This window comes from Cucurbita pepo, chromosome 12 (genome assembly GCF_057944985.1).
Source record: "Cucurbita pepo subsp. pepo isolate OVF chromosome 12, ASM5794498v1, whole genome shotgun sequence".
Lineage (NCBI taxonomy): Eukaryota > Viridiplantae > Streptophyta > Magnoliopsida > Cucurbitales > Cucurbitaceae > Cucurbita > Cucurbita pepo.
Genome location: NC_141809.1, coordinates 3,759,096 through 3,768,495, shown reverse-complemented (window position 1 = coordinate 3,768,495; position 9,400 = coordinate 3,759,096). Strand labels below are relative to the sequence as shown.

General features: G+C 37.8%; 1 pseudogene; it reads right to left on the bottom strand.

The window, feature by feature from the left end:
* Positions 1 to 705: 705 nt before the first annotated feature.
* On the bottom strand, positions 706 to 2,494 carry LOC147789845 (glycosyl hydrolase 5 family protein pseudogene; annotated as a pseudogene).
* Positions 2,495 to 9,400: the final 6,906 nt, after the last annotated feature.

Genomic DNA, 9,400 nt, shown 5'->3' with positions numbered 1-9,400 from the left:
GGATTCTTTGTGGTTCGCTTTTAACTTAACATGAAGCTGTCAGTCGATGGTAATTTGTTTGCTACTGAACTATATAGCAGCAGAAATTCATTCCTCTTATTGGGAAAGAGTAACTAAAGAGTTGGTCGAGGTCACGAGCGGACTTTAGAGCAAGTGTCATAGGTAAGCTACATCCACCATCTCCAACACTTGATTGTTTTAATAATTTTGTATTCATTTTTTATTTTTATATTTAAAGCTACTTATTTATTAATTATATTTTCAAATTTATTTGTTTTTATTCGTGAAAATTTTGACCAAATTTTTACACCATCGAGTGAACCCCAATCACGATATGTATTTCGGGCAAGCTTAGAAATTGGGTCGTGTCAAAAAACAACCTTCAAATGCTCGTCACGTGCCCCCTCACACCCATCCCGCATTCGAGACTCAATGAGTGTAAAGATTTTTGTTGATTTCTGTGATTTTTTTTTTCGTGGGCAACTCGGAAGCGACATAGCCCCACCGAAGGCATCTCTGTTATTATTTTTCTAATGATTTTCATATTTTTTATAAACGATTTGTGAAATCGTCCTTTTTTTCAATTTTCATATCGTTTTCTACCTAACTCTAGTTGGCACTTAAATTGGACCAAAACTTAAAAACTTCAAATTCATATGAAAAACAGAGATTTTCTTTTTACTTAGTATAGTAAAAGATTACACATCAATTAAAATTGGTTGCAACAAGTTGGAACCATTGACTTTGAGTGTCTTGAAGGCAGTTTGGCTCGCCATTCGTGCAAATACAAGGATTGGTCACAATTTTTGAAGAACTAGAGCTTTCAACCTGCAAACAAAGGTTCTTCCCATCTTGAGTGACCGTGGCCAAATGAAGATTAGTATTAGAAATAGTTCTCCAAACACTCTGTTGACTCAGACAATCACTTGAAAGGGATACTCCAAGGCCTTCTCCATTAGCCTTCAAACACAAACCCGTGGTTGCCATCTTGATTGAATTGCTACCATCACCGTGACTCCAACGACTAGAGGTGGAGCAATTGCTCAAAAAGATTTCAGTATCGTTATTCGAAGTTTGGGCACATTGGCCACTTTGCAGATGATACAAAATATAAGAAAACGATGCATTGGAGTTCGGATCTGCATGCCATGAAAGTGTTAAGCTAAGTATATATTAAGCGGCTTTAGAAAATGGTAATGATCATCGAATATAAGTACCTTGTAACATGCTCTGCAAGAGATGGAACTTCTTGCTAAAATTAGGGTTTTGAATTTGAGTCCAATTGGAGTTCAGAACTCCAAATACTTCAGGTGGCTCGGCTTGACCTTCTCTATAATAATAGCTACCTTGCCAAGTCCATAGTGCCCAATCCAAATCCTTTTGAGCAAGATGAGATGTGAAACAACTCATGAATCGGTTTTCAGCGTCATTGCTCTCCCTTTGATCGTACCCATATTCGCTAACAAACAAAGGAAATAGATTTGGTCCGTCCATTACAAACCCTGCATGGTCTACAAATCCATTTATGATATTTGCGCAAATATTGTTCAGTGGTTGTTGCACAAATTTGCTCTCGGGATCTCCACTAAAAGAATACAAATGTACCTCGAAAACTAACTTATTGTCTAAATTTGTTACGTTCAATGGCTTCTCCTTTAAGCATCGAAGATCGTTGTCAAAATTTAATCCGGAAACGATCACTAAAATATCTGGATTTGTATTGTGAACTATCGTTACTCCTTGAGTTACGTAGTTGTTCCAATCATTTGCATTTTCCCTCGTTCCTCGTATCTCATTTCGTAGGCTCATTGCTATCATCTATAAACCATGAGATATTATTATAGCTTATAGTATTCATATGCTAGGGTTTAGTTTAAAAAATATGAAGAAAAAAAAATCTTTTAAAGTTACATACCGCTGGTTTGTTGATAAAACGTCGAGCGACTAATTGAAGACCTTGTAACCATTCTTGAGGGTCAAAATAACGGTCTCCAAAGAATCCATTACCATCGTCAAGAGAACAACACCATCTAGGTTGGCTAATATGGTTGTCAGCAATAACCATTAAACCACTCTCTCCAAGTACATCAACAACAGCTTCAAAGGCTTCAACGATGGTCTTGTTCAATACAAACGGGTTATACTGAACCAATCCAGCTTTGGCCGGTTTCAAATCTAGAAGGTCAAAATTCTCTTCAATTGTCCTATTAGCATAACGAGTGAACATATGAGTTGCATACGTTAGACGCACACAATTGAACTTCAACTTGATCGCCTCATCGGCAAGTTCCTTTAGTGGCCTATGATTTAGGCCTTCTATTAACATGCTTTGGGTATGAGCAGGCCAATTGACACATACAAGCTTCACTCGAAGTCCTGTTTTAGAATCAATTATCCATCTTCCTCGAGTTGACAAAGGTAAAGAATAAGTTGAAAGAGACGAAAATATAAAGACCAAAGCTAAACAAACAATGGCTTGCAATGTTCTTCTCATTGTAGGCCCTTGGGAATTGGTAGCTTTTGTTTCTTCTTTCTAAGTGTCGGGATGAAAAAGATAGCCAAATTATTCTTTATATACACTCTCTTACGACATTCATTGTTCTTCTAAATCGAGAATGTTAATAATGGGATATTGTTTAACAATGGATAAACGCTATTAGTTAAGTAGATAAGTCGAACATATCTTAACCTTAGCTCAAATTAATTTATACTTCTTAGTTAAGAGTATATATCTTAACTATAGCTTAAATTGACGATTCAGGTTTATATATTACAAATCACTATATAAGAGTTTTACCTTGTAGATTACTTAATGTAAACAGTGTGTACTAAAAAAAGTTTATTCGAATGGATAAGAATGTCTATGATGGGAAGAAATTGGAGTAATATGCCTTTTGGAGATGCCTAAATTATTAAGCTTCCTCTTCATGGTCTTTAACAATTGGTAACTTGGGTTGGATGACTATAATTACACCCTCATTAGAAAATTAAAGAACTATCGTGTTAAGAGCTGCGCTCTACTAACTGAGCTAGACGGGCAGCTATTTTTGTAATATTTCACATCTGTTGGAGAGAGAAACAAACGAAACATTTTTTTATAAGAGTGTGGAAATCTCTTCTTAGTAGATGCGTTTTAAAACCGTGAGGCTGATGGGGATATGTAATGAGTCGAAGTGGATAATATCTACTAGCGAGGAATTGAGTTATTAAGCCACGGGGCGGTGTGCAAGCAAGGATGTTTGGGGGTGGATTATGAGATCTCATATTGGTTAGATAGAAGGAATGAATTATTCCTTGTAAGGGTGTGGAAACTTCACCCTCTCTAGTAGACACGTTTTAAAAACTTGAGGCTGACGATGATACGTAACAGGCTAAAACAGATAATATCTGCTAACAGTGGACTTGGTTTGTTACAAATGGTATCAAAGCCAGACATCGGACGGTGTGCCAGTGACATAAGGCCCTCAAGAAAGATGGATTGTGAGATCCCACATTGGTTGGAGAGGGAAACGAAACATTCCTAGTAAGGGTGTGGAAACTCTCCCTAATAGACGCATTGTAAAATTATGAGGCTAATACGATACATAACGGGCCAAAGCGGACAATATTTGCTAGTGGTTGGTTTTAGCTGTTATAAATGGTATTAGAGCCAGTCACTGTAACGACCCTAAAAGACGCTACTACGTCTCATGCTCATCTCTAATGTGGAAATATAACTCTTACATGAACATCATTTATAACTTAAACTTCGAAAAATGCTTAAAACAACTGCAAAAGAACCTATTCTAAATTAATATTAGGAATTTAAATATGAGTCTACCCTATGCACGTGACATAGTCTTTGCTCGTGATGTCGCCGTCCTCCGTACAAGTGTGTCTTGCCTTTACCTGAAAAATGATGTGGCACACGGCCTGAGTATTTCAAAGAATACTCAGTAAGTGACCCCGCTATAGGGGGTCATACAAATGCAAACACATGCAATCATGATTTAGGGATCTATCTCTAAACATCATAAGGGTGGCCTTCAATCTCGGACAAATTGGATGTGTAGTACTTCCCTGCACACAACTCACACGTGCGAGTGTGAATCCCCAGGGCGCTCGCACACCCCCTGGACCCTCTGGTCAAGCTAATCTGTAGCGACGTCCGGAGGTTTAGCAAAACCCCATAGAGTCATGCGCCTCATGAACACCCTCATCTGTGTGCATTCACGCTCAGTGCGCGTCCGTACTCATCATCTAGGGGAAGTAGTTGTATGCTTATGAACATACAATATGTATGAGGTCCCTCCAAATCCAATTATACGTCTCTTTCGACACAACTCTCTAATCTCATCTCTTTGTTACACTATATAACACGTGCTCATGGATATTTACATTAATATCATTTTCTTACTCTTAGGGTTGTGTCCTATGTCGATCTACGACATGATACTATATGGCACACATCATAAGGCATGTTTCACGTGGAAAACATCATCACGTTAATACATTGTCTTGCATACATCATACTCATCATAGAAGTCATTAAGTGCATCACATATAACATGTACGTCATGCATCGAAACATAAATAACATACATTTAACATACATCACAGCACGTCATACTCATACATCATCATAATTCAAACAATCTTTAAATCCTATGGTAAGCCCACTTACCTAATTAGCTTATATTGGTGTCACCAATTTATCCTCGATGAAAGTTCGATTTTATATTTTATTTATATTAAGATTTCATTTTCTATTTTTATTTGGAGTGACTACTTTCTTTGTGTTCTGATATTCTTTCCATACTCTCCTTCGTCTTTGAATTTTTGTTCAGAGATATTTTTGGCCAATTTTTAATGGATTCTTACCTAGTCATATTATTGGTCAATTCCAATCCATTCTTACCCCACTCTTCCTTTTATTTTTCTATTGTATTTTTTTCTTTTGATTTTGTATTTTGGGTTGTTCTCTGTATTTCCTTTTTTAGTTCTTTCCTATCTCTTTATTTTTTTTCTTCTTATCTGTATTCTTCTTTTCTTTCTTTTGATTTTGTTAACTATATTATGGTCTCTAATCTTCTTTGTATTTTCTCTTCTATGTTGTTAAGTATTCTAATTAATTCTCCTTCCAAATCTTTCCTCACTGTTATCTGTATTTTCCTTTTTCTTTATTTGAATCGGCTTTCCAAATCTTCTTCTCTTTCTTATCTATCTATACATTTAAATTTAGGTGAGAGTATTTGGCCAATTTTAATTGACTCTCTAGGTAGATTTACTCATTTCTATTTCAGATCTAAATAATTGCAACAGATTAATATTGTTAAAAGAGAGGAAAATGTAACTATGACTACTAACCTTTTTAAATGCAATCTCTCTTCTATTATCTGTCTAACTATCTCTCCATTAAATACCTTTCTTCTTCCCATAAAATATTTTCTTTTTGCTTCTGTTTTGTTTGCTTAGAAAATATTTTCTTTGTGCTTTTATTTTGTTTGCGGAACTATTGATACCTAATACCTAATGAGAGAGGTATTTTAAGGAAGGGGCAAATAGATTAAAGGAGAGGTCGTCAGTTTTTTTTTTTTTTTTTCCTTATTTTATTATATATATATATATATATATATATATATATATATATTAAACCTAATGGAGGCATTACAGGGCGGCGTGCGAACGAGGACGTTGGGCTCTGAAGAAGGGTAGATTGTGAGATTCCACATTGGTTGGAGAGGAAAATGAACGGAACATTCCTTGCAAGGGTGTCGAAATATCTCTCTAGCAGACATGTTTTAAAAACCATGAAGCGACGATGATACGTAATGGGTCAAAGCGAATAATATCAGCTAGCGGTGGGCTTGGACAGTTATACTTCTTCTGCTATCTTTAAACTTTTAAACGCTCCTATTAAACTTTTAACCTTTAGTGTGTAGATATGTTGAAATATGTATAGAAGTGTTCGAAACTTTTAATTTTGTAATATGTTCTCAAAATTTATGATCCAAATTTATAATTTAGCATTTGAAATTATGAAAAAAAAAACACATTATTATGCTTTTTTTTTTCTTTTCATTAAAGTAGTTATGATAGAAGTAATTGTGATGAACAATAATAGTTCTGGTAGAGGAAGCCCTAAAGACACCCCTACGTTATGTAATAATAACTAAGTTTCTTTTTCCCTATTTTCAACCATCAAAATTAATCCCTATCATTTTAATAAATCTTTAAATACTTTATTATTAGTTTAACGTTCTCAAGATCACCCCTAACAAATATTCTCCTCTTTGAGTTTTTCCTTTCGGGTTTCCCCTCAAGTTTTTAAAAATGTGTCTGATAGGAAAAGGTTCGTTCTACTCTCCAACCGACGTGGGATCTCACAATCCACCCCCCCCCCCCTTCGAGGCACAACGTCCTCACTAGCACTCATTCCTTTCTCCAATCGATGTGGGACCCTCAATCCACTCCCTTTGGAACCAAGCGTCCTTGTTGACACACCGCCTCGTGTTCACCCACTTTTGAGGCTCAGCCTCCTCACTGGCACATCACCTCGTGTACACTCCCTTCGAGGCTCAGCCTCCTCGCTGGTATATCGCCTCGTGTCCACTCCTTTCAAGGCTCAACCTACTCGCTAGTACATCTCCCGGTGTCTGGCTCTTATACCATTTGTATAGTTCAAGTCCACCACTAGCAGATATTGTCATCTTTAGGCTTTCTCTATCAAGCTTCCCCTCAACGTTTTTAAAACGCATCTCCTATGGAGAGGTTTCCACACCGTTTGTAAAAAACGTTTCGTTCTCCTCCCTAACCTATGTGCGATTTCACATTATCTCTATAAACTTTTAAAAAATACTTATATTGAAAACTTAGTCACCAAATGAATCTGTCTTTTTGAAAGTTGTACCTATCCTGTTATACAGAAAAAAGTAGCTATCATGCCCTTTTCTGACGAAGCATAGAGTCCTACGGTTTCATCGACTAATAAGGTTATCAAATGAATTGTAATGACAGTTGAAATGACCGAAAAAGATATATGAGTTAATATATGCTCTAAAGTTGAAAATATCATAAAAAAAATTTAAAAAGGTCCCTCAATTCAATTATTTGAATTAATATCGGGGACGTGAATTAATTATATTATAGAACTTGTTTTATAATATAAAATGGCATGCCGCTACTCGGACTCGAACCGAGATGCTCTAGCACTGCTTCCTAAGAGCAGCGTGTCTGCAGGTCTTAGCAAAAAAGGATTAAGTTATTTCGGTAAATACATTCAACCAACTCCAATCCTTTTACCCATTAACATCTTAGAAGATTTCACAAAACCCTTATCACTTAGTTTTCGACTTTTCGGAAATATATTAGCTGATGAATTAGTAGTTGTTGTTCTTGTTTCTTTAGTACCTTTAGTACAGGAGAGGAAAAGAAAGAAGGTTCATGAGTTTACAAGAGAGGAGAGGAAAAGAAGAAGCATCATTAATAGGAGAGTGAAGATTCAGGTTACGCAGGCAGGAAAAGGATGAAGACAGCAAGCAGGAAGAATGAACAGAAAGAACAGGCAAGGCAGAGAGAGAGAGAGCAGTTAAGCCAACAAAGCAAGCAGGAGAACAAACAAGCCAGCAAAGAAACCAACCAAGCAGGAGCAGGCGGAGAGAGCAGTTATAAGCAGGACAGGAGAACAGGCGGAGCAGTTTTAAGCCAGCAGGAGAAGAAAGAAAGGCAGTTAACCCAGCAAGCAGGAAGGAAGGAAGGAGCAGTTACGCCAGAACAGTTAAGCAGGAGAAGAAAGAGCAGTTCCGTTACGCCAGTTAAGTTTCATTGATTGATTCTAACTAAACAAACACATTGAAGCAGCCAGACAGAAAGGTTAGCTTGACTTACCTCCAACAATCAGGGAATATCGTCAACAAAGAAATGGGCAATCATAGATCGAACTGCCGAATCGGAAAAATGGAGTACTATCATATAGCTTTGTATCGGCTAAGTTCACGAGTTGGAGATAAGCGGACTCGAACCGCTGACATCCGCCACAGGGTAAACCACCGCCTCTCAGGCCCCCGACTGATTCTACCATAGAGGCCAACGATAGACAATAACTCCCCCCCGAACACAGCTTACAACTTTCATCGTACTGTGCTCTCCAAAGAGCAACTCTTCTCAAAATCTCAAAAGGTACTGAGTTGGAATCCCATTCTAACTAAGGATTCTTGTGGTTCCGGAGAATCCAGCTACAGGAGAACCAGGAACAGAGAGCTTTCCCCCCTTTTCCGCCCGCCTCTTTGGTCTTAAGAATGCTGGTTTTAAGAATGAGTGATTGCCCTTCTCCGACCCTTACTGCCCAACCGGTTGGTGAGCCCCGCCAGGTAGTAGACTTCTTGGCCTTCATCAGTTGAGCAACTTCTTGATTGATCACTTCGTTCCGTTCAGGGGTAAATCTTCTCTTCTTCTCTTTCCTCGGTTTCATCCGAATGAGTTCAATGAATCCCTAATTCGTTACACTCATTTCCCTATTGATTCCCTACGTCTTCTCTTTTCTTTTCGCTCTTCTTCGTCCATTGACATGCCTAGGTAATTCGTCAGAAGCAGAAGGACAATGACACTAGCTAACCAGAGAGTCAAATAGATAGATAGATTCATTAGTTGCTAAAGGAAAGAAGTGGAATCAGACTCCGTTTCAGTTCATCACAGGGATTCGGAAGTAGCAGTTTCAGTAGCCGTATTTGATGATGTTGATGTTTCAAAGTCACTTCAGGAATTTAGCATTGAAGATAAGGACAGAAGAAGATAGGTAGCTTTCCGCCCTAACTAAAAGATATAAATCTTAATAGGATACAGCTCGTCCCGATCTGTCTCCGGTCGTAACTAAGATAGATCGATTAATCTCCAAGAGAAAGCGGAAGTCATCTATTGAGGACAGGACTGGGCGGAGGTCTAGGAGCTTGAATAGCTTACTGAATTAGCTCAGTAAGGCCTACTCTCTTGAGTCTATAGGAGTTCAGTCGGGAAGATCAGGGCGGCCCCGGAAAGCAAGAAATCCCTCCAACTAACTACCATTCCGATCTTAAGAAAAGTCGTCCACAATGATCACTTCAACCAAATCCGATATATTTTACCAACGAAGTTCTTGTCTAGCCCAAGGATGAAGACCATTCGGAAAACCTTACAAATATAACTAGGCAGAATGCAATCAGAATAGTGGCTTTCTTATATAAGTGGTGTTAGGAATCACGACTCTCCACAATGGTATGATATTGTTCACTTTGAACATAAGCTCTCATGATTTTGTTTTGGACTTCCCCAAAAGGCCTCATACCAATGGAGATAGTATTCCTCACTTATAAACCAGTGATCTTCCACTAAATTAACCAATGTGGGATTCACTCCCAATAATCCTAGAGGTGAGGGGTGAGGGGAA